Below are 9,807 nucleotides of genomic sequence, written 5' to 3' on the forward strand. Positions count from 1 at the left end.
TGACATGACCGTGGCTGTAAACATGAGATGAGTAATCCGCATTCCAGGATTATGATGAGTCTGAGGACGGGTCGGGGTTGTTAGTGACTTTGACAGTTCGTGTTGTATGGTACGGAAGCCCCACCAGGTCACATGTTAGATACTGTAGTTTATGAGTAGAACCTTTACATTAAGTCACATTGACTCTAACTTTACTAAGGATCCTGAGAGTTTAGTATATGGACAGTTATAAACGTATTTGTATACAGGCCCCCTGTAGTCTGCAAGTAACAACCATTGAACACAACATAGCGAACACATATCGTCAGATCATCGACACACACACACCAAACACCGGGTGGATTTTATGATTTAAGCAACTTTATTGAAGGGGAACTTAAAAAGGAAGAGCCACGAGTTGATTATCAACCATTAGCCTCGCACCAATACTTCAAGGCTACATGAAGACAAGTGTTTGAGTAGGCATAAAACTATGAGCTCTCCAGCCACCGCTCTGAAACATGACTCAACCAAAGCAGCCTTTTCTCTCCTCAGCCTCCCGACCGCCCGGCCTGAAGTCTCTCCGTCATATAGCCCACCTTTATTAACATGCATAAGATACAACATTGAAATGCTTTTATATGTTTCTTTTAAACCCTTTAAACATTGATACATAGTGCTCAGATTCTTTGTACACCTTTTAATCTTTGTCGGGGGTGGGGGGTGGGGGGGATGCTTTTTCTTTCTTCATTTGTAATTGTCCTTGATTACAGGGGGGGGGCGGTCTAGCACTGCTGCAGCCTAATTAAGACCCGGTGGTCCTGGGGGGCTGGGGTGGGGGTGGGGGGGGGGGGTGCTGGCAGTCCCGCCCCCCCTCACTCGGTAACTGCTGTTTGACGTCCTGATTGACAGACGGAGAACTCTAATATCGTGTCAAAGTGGGATCCTTTAGCTGAACGCAGACGCAACGAAAAGCCAGCAAAAAGAAGGAATTACTTTTTTTTTTCTCAGCATAGGACGCTTAGAGAGAGAGAGAGAGAGCGAGAGCGATAGAGAGAGAGCGAGATAAGAGAGCGAGCGATGGGTCCAGCGGCAGTGAAGCCTTGGTGGGGACCCCAGGCGTCCGTGGGGGGGCGGGGGGCGGGGGGGGGGTGGGGTTCTGGTGTTGGCGTCTTCAATGAGTGTACAGAGTAACGAATGACATCATTTTGGAGTTGTATAAGAGAAAGGGAGACAGAGACAGAGAGAGAGAGAGTGAGAGAGAGTGAGCGGGCGATCCAGGCCCCTTCTTGCTGGTGCATGCTCTAAAAACCAAGAGTTCCCCGGCGATGGTTCGGTGGTCCTCCTCCTCCCGGGCTGCGAGGGACCAGAGACGTCACTAACACTGGGGGGGGCGGGGGGGCGGTCCCGGAGCTGGGAGAGACCATCTTCAGGATGCGCAGGGGGAGGAGGGGGGTGTAATTAACAAAAAGGAAAGAAGATAAAAGAAAAGGGGGGAGGGGGGGGAGGGGGGAGGGGGAGATGGGGGGGGGGGGGGGGGGGGGGGGTTGGATCCGATGGGGCTGAAGGTCCTCGCCACCCATCACATGGCGTACTTCTGTGTCCATTCTTTAGCTATCCTGCTGTATCTGGAGAGAGAGAGACGGAGAAGACTTTATTATTAGAGACCGAGCCACTACTCACTACTCACTACTCACACACCCAGCGTTTACATTCATGAGACTGGAGGTGAGCCCCCCACACACACACTCTATCACTATCACTCTGAGCTCCATAGCAACGGTTGCCCTCGGCACCCAACCTCATTGAAGCGGCCACCATTTTGGGACCGCCGCTGGATGCCCCACGGCGAGCCTCCCTGTCGTCATGGTTACGGAACACGGCAAAAAAAAAAACCCAACTTTGTTCCGCGCGCCCCTTGCCAACACTCCGGTTGAGTCTTGTTAATAAAAGGGAATACTGTCAATTGGTTACGCAATAAAGAGGTTCATTCCGTCTCTGGTGTTTAAATGTGTTATGGAAGGCGTTTATTATCAGGGCTCAATATATATATATATATTATAGTTATATATATTATAGTTAGTCGATCACGTTTAACATTACTCACGTACGCCACGTTGCCAAAACAATGAAGAAGAAGAACAGACAACAGCCAGACAATTGTTAAGACGATATTCAGTCAACTTTACCAACCCAGTCTAGACCAGCTAGTTTCAGAAAATAAAAACTAGGTGGGTTGCCAGATCGGGTGGCAAATCTGGCCCAATCTGGCAACAACGCACACGAGACAGGTCAGCCTCTAGACGTTAGTGGTGGAGTCCTCCTCCCAGTCCCACCAGACACAAACCATTCCACACCGCAACACATCCCACACCACAACACATCCCACACCACAACACAACGCAGCCCCGGGTCACTGCAGCCACCAGCTCATTGGCTGAAACAGGCCGCCCTGAGATGAACCTACAGCGGCCCCCCCCGCGTGGTCCCGCCCCCTGGTTATGAAGTCTCCAGTTAGTCGGAGAGGCCCGGTTAGTGGTGAACAACACAAACCAAAAACTAGGATCCAACAAGATGCAGGCAGCCGCGGCCCTTACCCTAGAGCAAGGCATACTTCTCTGTCCACTCCCGAGCTAGTTTGTTATACCTGACGGAGCACAACCGGGTTAGAACCAACAACCGCAATCCGCACGGCTTGTCTTAGCCGTCCGCCGCACCAGGAGCCCAGCTACTGCTTTATGGAATGATTTATAGGGTGGATGCGTGTGTGTGCACCTCCTGTCTGTTCTATAGGGTGGATGCGTGTGTGTGCACCTCCTGTCTGTTCTATAGGGTGGATGTGTGTGCACCTCCTCCTCCTCCTGTCTGTTCTATAGGGTGGATGTGTGTGTGTGCACCTCCTCCTCCTCCTGTCTGTTCTATAGGGTGGATGTGTGTGTGTGCACCTCCTGTCTGTTCTATAGGGTGGATGTGTGTGTGCACCTCCTGTCTGTTCTATAGGGTGGATGTGTGTGTGTGCACCACCTCCTCCTGTCTGTTCTATAGGGTGGATGTGTGTGTGTGTTCTCCACCTCCTGTCTGTTCTATAGGGTGGATGTGTGTGTGTGTTCACCTCCTGTCTGTTCTATAGGGTGGATGTGTGTGTGCACCACCTCCTCCTGTCTGTTCTATAAGGTGGATGTGTGTGTGCACCACCTCCTCCTGTCTGTTCTATAGGGTGGATGTGTGTGTGTGCACCTCCTGTCTGTTCTATAGGGTGGATGTGTGTGTGCACCTCCTCCTGTCTGTTCTATAGGGTGGATGTGTGTGTGTGCACCTCCTGTCTGTTCTATAGGGTGGATGTGTGTGTGTGTGTGTGCACCTCCTGTCTGTTCTATAGGGTGGATGTGTGTGTGTGTGTGTGTGTGTGTGTGTGTGTGTGTGTGTGTGTGTGTGTGTGTGTGTGTGTGTGTGTGTGTGTGTGTGTGTGTGTGTGTGTGTGTGTGTGTGTGTGTGTACCACCTACTTCTGACTGTCTGTTTTGTAGATGCGGGCGATCTCTGGGACCAGGGGGTCGTCGGGGTTGGGGTCACACAGCAGGGAGCAGATGGATAGGAGCACTGCAGAGAACAAAAAGGCCTTTGGTTATTTATAGTCCAACACGTCCCCTTACTCAAAGCTCTGCAGACACCACCGCGTCCTCACACTACAGCGTTAAGGACATTAGGTCAAGTAAGGAATAACAAATATATAAATCGGAAACCCCCTGAATATCCCTGTGAGAAAGGGAACCCCCTTCTGTTGTACTGGTTTATTTGTACTGGTGTGTATTTGACATGTTCCCCCATGGTAAATGGTACAGCCCAACAGGTGGCTTATTTAAGGGGTGTGGCATTGTGTGTTTGAGGGAAGGTAAGAGCTGGCTTGACAATAAATGATGCCATGTTTAGGCTAGAGAAATTGCTAACAGCTTTTCTTTCTTTGTTTATTTATTGTTGGGTCTGTTTGGTGAAGTGAATAAAACTTGTTTTGGAACCGCCCTTGGTTTTCTTGCCCACATCCCAAAGACGTGAGGTGACCACCGCGGTCGTTCACGTTTGGTGGCAGTGGTGGGATTGGTCTTTAACTTAACTTAACTTAACTTAAATTGATCAATCTAGCTATAGATCTAGAATTTAACTCCCATGCTGGTTTGTTTTAAATTGTATGACGATTGATACTTTTTCTGACCTTTTTGAATCTTGCCCCTGACAAAATACTGCACATCACAAACGAAGACCAAACTAACTGTCACTAACTAAACTACGAAAGCCTGAAGCGAAACCAAGCGTGCGTAGATTTGCATACAAGGTGGTGTTTGAAGGACTTGATAATAATCTGGTGGCCGGTCTGAAAACCGGTTCAGACAAACCCGTCCTACACAGACGGCCTGGAGGCTGGGACCCAGGCCATCTCCTGGTTCACCAGGTCTGTCCACCAGGTCTGTCTAACAGGTCACCAGGTCAGTCTAACTGGTCACCAGGTCAGTCTAACTGGTCACCAGGTCAGTCTAACAGGTCACCAGGTCTGTCCACCAGGTCTGTCTAACTGGTCACCAGGTCTGTCTAACTGGTCAGCAGGTCTGTCTAACTGGTCAGCAGGTCTGTCTAACTGGTCAGCAGGTCTGTCTAACTGGTCACCAGGTCTGTCTAACTGGTCAGCAGGTCTGTCTAACAGATGTCTATGTCCTGGGTCTGGTCAGCAGGTCTATGTCCTGGGTCTGGTCAGCAGGTCTATGTCCTGGGTCTGGTCAGCAGGTCTATGTCCTGGGTCTGGTCAGCAGGTCTATGTCCTGGGTCTGGTCAGCAGGTCTATGTCCTGGGTCTGGTCAGCAGGTCTATGTCCTGGGTCCTGGGTCTGGTCAGCAGGTCTATGTCCTGGGTCCTGGGTCTGGTCAGCAGGTCTATGTCCTGGGTCCTGGGTCTGGTCAGCAGGTCTATGTCCTGGGTCCCCAGCACAGGGGGGCTCCGGAGGGGGGGGGTCCTGTACCTTTGGAGATGGTGAGGGCCGGAGACCACTGTGACCGCAGGATGTCCAGGCAGATGCTGCCGTTGCTGTTGATGTTGGGGTGGTAGATGCGCGTCGTGAACGCAACCTGAAACCGGAAGGGGAGGGAACAGGAAGTGAGGAGGAATCAAGAATAGAAAGCCTTTAATTGTCATTATACACACGTACAATGACATTCAGAAGGGAAAGGGGAGCTGTGGCCGTGTGACACAGGAACTACAAAACACACACACACATTAACTTTGGGTGTGTAAAAAATTAACACAAATGCATAGGAACTGCACAAGAGCGGCCTGCTATAATCTGCAACAGGAAATAACCCCATCTACCAACAATAACAATAAACAACACCTCTAGTGTACACGGGAACCATCGTCATGGCGAGGAGGAAGAGGTAGAAGTATGCAAAGTAACAAAAGTGAAATCAGCTAGCTGGCTTCTTAACAACAGGAACCAGGAAGGACTAAAATACAACCATTTCTCACTTCCTCGTCCTAATAAGCAAATCGTCTGCTCTGCATGTTAACGAAGCAGAGGGGGGGGTGGGGGGGCGGGCGGGGCGGGGGGCTGGGGCGGCGTGTGCTCACCTTGGGCGGTTTGAAGGGGTAGTCTGTGGGGAAGTGGATGGTGAGGAAGAAGACACCGCCCTGATAATGGGCTGTCGTTCTGAGAACACACACACAGGAGGGTCATCTACACAACCTTAGACAGGCGTTTAAAACCCTAACATTGTAATACGATGATGAGCAGAATAAAGCACTAATGTTTCATTTGATTCTCTTACCGGTCCCATGATGGTGGCTTGCCAGTGGAACACTGAAAAGGAAAGTGAAAGAGTTCAGGGCCACAAAAGAGAAGTTCAACTTCACTTCATTGGTAACATCCTCTGCATCACAAAATAAAATGCTCAGTTTGGGGTCACCAGTTCAGAGAGGGCGGGCCTAACCTACCGACCAATAAGAACACTTGATGTGTTCCGATGTGGTCCAACCATCACCCTGAATGGTCGAATCCCATCTTTTCTACGGCCCTCATATTTGTCATTTTGATGACTTATTGCAATGCTTACTTCCAGAACCGAGCTCTTAGCTTCCGGGGGCCATTATTAATGCAGGAGGCGGTCAACATGTACAAAATAAAATCTGACCTACTTCACCGCTGCTCTTGTGTTAGATGAACCCTCTCACTTAGCAGGGTTTGGGGTCAGCAAGGGGTCAAAAGGATGTAGATTGAACCTGACCAGTACCAACATCCACTTAGCTTATTATGATTGGCTATTTGCACATTATGAAACCCCAAAATTAAAAAAATACTAGTATCTATAGTTGAGTGCAGAATATGGACATTTGATACTCCAGCGTGATCACTCTCCTCAGCTACACTAGTACACAGAATCGACATCAAGGGGTGGGTGAATACAGGTTGTATTTGGGGGCAGTGAGGGGGGGGGGGGGGGGTGGGGGTCCTTCAGGCAGAGAAGAAGACACCTACTGTCATCACCGACGGGGGCTGCTGAACACTGGGCTGGGGGGTCACGACCCAGGTCACTGAGCTCCTGGGAAAAAAAAAAAATATAGAAACACACCACACTTGAGGACGGAACGTATAGAACATGTTAGAGCCGTCGCTCTCTCTCTCTAAAACACAGTCCAGTACACAGAAGCCTGCTGGCCGTGCTATTGGACCAACAGGTTAAGGTACGTACTTATGTAATTAATCAAATTCCTTCACACCTTCCTGGAGGTGCCTGTCCAACAGGTTAAGAATAGAATAAAACAAAAACAGACTTGTATAGGCTCGCGCACATTTTGATACACATGCTTAGGGTTAACTTGAGTCAAGGCAAAAAATGTGTGTAGTTTCGCTTTATATTCTAAACATCAATCCAAAAGATAATCATCTAACACAGGGCAGAGTTTTGAAACATGGCACATTACTCAGAAATAAAGATCCAGACGGAGGATGGGTTTCCATCTTATTGCCAGGACGCTGTTTGTGTACCAGAACTTGTTTCAACGGGTTATCATAAGGAATTCACCTGAAACGGCCTTTATAGCGAACGCGTTCATGGTCGGGCTGTTACCTGGCCTCCGTAGGGTCGCGGCACGTATTTTAAGCGATCTAGTTATTTTACAAAAAGGTGTAGACAAAGCACCATGCCTTGGCCCTAGTTGAATGTGTAAAACGGGAGCTTTATTCAATGTATTTCCACCCCGACTGCTACGCGTTTTCACAGGAGTGTGTGTGGGGGGGGAGACCCTTCCTACAAGCCGAGGCAAGCTCGCTCTCGTTCGACTATTCATCCTGCAGTTCAGACTGGGTGATCTTGTGGATTAAAAAAACAACCCAAGAAAGACTATACAATGACATGGAAGTGCCTACATGATGACATGGAAGTGTGTCACGTTAACACACACACAGCTTTGATTTCGCAAATGAAGTGAGTCACAAGTTTGAGCAATCCCCGAGTAGATGTGTCATATAACACACGCTGGTTGCGTTTGGTTGCATTGACATTTAACACATCAGTCTGGCTGGTTTAATTCGGTTAAAAGTGTTCGCTTTTAACACCGGGAAACAGTACAAGCAGATCGGCTTCAGAACACAGGTTTAATGAGGCTATGTTACAACATGTTGGGTGTATTATGTGGCCTGTGATTGTCGCCTCGCCAAGCCTTCCCCCGGACTCGCACATTTTACAAGGCATTAACAGTGACGATGACCAGCGATCAAACACATGATTAACATGTTGGGTTGACATGTCGGTTCATTAGTCCCTCTGACGCACCTCGAAACCCTGCTTAATCCGAAACAGAAACCAAAGCTGGGCACTCGTCATGATTCTGTGAGCTTACATACTTCATAGCCTCGTTCACAGGCGGTCCCCGTCTCACGACGGAACGCCTGGGAAGGGGTGCGCCGAATGAGCGTTATTAGCGATCGAGAGAGAGGGCGGGACTTTCAGTTACACGGTATAGGGGCGCCGGGGGGGGGACTTCCGCTAGAGTGTTATCAGTTGTACGTCAGTTTCTAGGTTATGCCTTGTCACAATTTTATACAAAATAAACTCCGTATCTATTCCTGGTCGTCGTTGTTCATCTCGTGTTCTGATTGTTCTCGCTCCGGGGGGGGGGGGGGACTGTGAACAGGCGTTCACAGCTCACGAGAGTTCAGAGACCGGAAACGCCGTGGCGGCAAACCGGTATAACGCTACAAAACCAGGATCCTCTCTCAGCCACCCCATACTTCAATAAGTTAACATGTTAGCATGGTGAAGCTAGCGACAGCACAGTGCAGCGGCTATGGGAGGCTAGCTCCCCCAACGGCTAACACAAACTCACCTTGTTGATCCTTTTCAGTGCCATCCTTGCTCGATGTTGTCGTGTACTGTGACTCTTCTCGGTCCAGGCGACGAGGGAACCCCGAATGTGCCACACGACGGGTCCGCTATCCTTCGAAGCGCTTTGACGTCAGGCTAACCCAGATGGCCTTTCTTCTGCTGGCGCTAGCATAAAGGGGGCGCTAGCAGGCAGGCTAAGGCAGGGGCTAGGCGGCTAAGCTAAGGTGCGCTACGGAGTTGCCGTTATTCATAAAACTCGCGCGGTGTGCGCGTCTCGGTTCGCCGCCGACGGGACGTGGTCCGACGCGCTGGCTCGGGGCGGTTGTGAGGCGGTCGGCGTGGGTCGGGCGCGGGAAGGAAAAAACACGGTTTGATGCGCGAGAGGACGGAGACATCGAAGCGCGTTCAAGCCCCGGTGTGTGTGTGTGTGTGTGTGTGTGTGTCTCTGTGTCGGTGTGTGTGTGCGCGATTGTGTGTGTCGAAACTGTCCGTCCGCTGGTGGTGGCTTCTCTCTCTCTTTCTCTCTCTCTCTCTCTACACGTATTTGAAGGCGGTCCACCGTGTGGCACTTGACTGAAAATGACATGAGATAAACGGTGCGGTGACGGCTGATTGGTTCGCGTTAACGATGACAGGGCAGCGGCGGAGTTAGTTAGTTAGTTGTTGTTGCCCAACTTTGCGAACGACGCTTCCCGTAAGAGGAAGTGGGTTGTCCGAGTAATAAATGGTAACGCTTGTGGGAAAAAAAGTGATGTGGTCTGTAACGCTTTATTAAGTTATGTGAAATGGTTGTTCAAATTTTTTTTTCTTCGTTAAATGATGTGTGACACATTGTTTTAACTTTTAAGTCTTCAGGTTAATAATAAAGCCATGTAGATTAAATGAATGTTGTGAAATCTAATTGATACATTTTATTCGGCAGAATTTTTACCTTTCATATGTCATGGTTTAATTGATTTAATTTCAATTGAAAACAAAATTGATTCACTTAATCACAGAAATATTTCCCCTATATATATATATATATATATATATATATAAAAACAGAAAAATAAAGGAAGGCCACGAATAATTAGACAAACAAATTAAATACTTTAATTTCCACAAGTTTAGAGTGTGTTAATATAGAACCTCATCAACGACTTCCAATAAACAGTTCACCGATCGATTTAGACACCCGAGACATTTATTGCCTGCAAATTAAATCCAGCGACGTTTCAAGGGCCGCTGCGTTCGGTTCAGGAGGGCCACGTTACTGCCCCCGTTAGTTAGTCCACCAGACAGAAGAAGAAGACCAGCTGGAGGTCTGGTCCACACCTCAAGGGCCCTGAGGCCACGGTCCTCTGTGCAAGGAAGGAGAGCGATTTAGAGCGCTTCGTAGCCAGTCCAGGCAACGCCATTTTAAGTCACATCAGAGCTCTTTTGCACAAGTGGGGGGGTGGGGGGGGAACTCTCTCTCTCTC

At 49.2% G+C, this 9,807-nt stretch overlaps 1 pseudogene across 1 annotated transcript; it reads right to left on the reverse strand.

Moving 5' to 3' along the window:
• Window positions 1–338: 338 nt before the first annotated feature.
• Window positions 339–8,867, reverse strand: LOC311362560 (ubiquitin-conjugating enzyme E2 D3-like; annotated as a pseudogene). Its single transcript, XR_014684206.1, has 8 exons — window positions 8,346–8,867; window positions 6,496–6,559; window positions 5,789–5,820; window positions 5,592–5,670; window positions 4,987–5,092; window positions 3,485–3,578; window positions 2,577–2,626; window positions 339–1,607 (listed from the first exon to the last, which is right to left on the reverse strand). The product of XR_014684206.1 is annotated as a ubiquitin-conjugating enzyme E2 D3-like (transcript).
• Window positions 8,868–9,807: the final 940 nt, after the last annotated feature.

Source organism: Micromesistius poutassou (genome assembly GCF_964030765.1).
Source record: "Micromesistius poutassou genome assembly, chromosome: 17".
Lineage (NCBI taxonomy): Eukaryota > Metazoa > Chordata > Actinopteri > Gadiformes > Gadidae > Micromesistius > Micromesistius poutassou.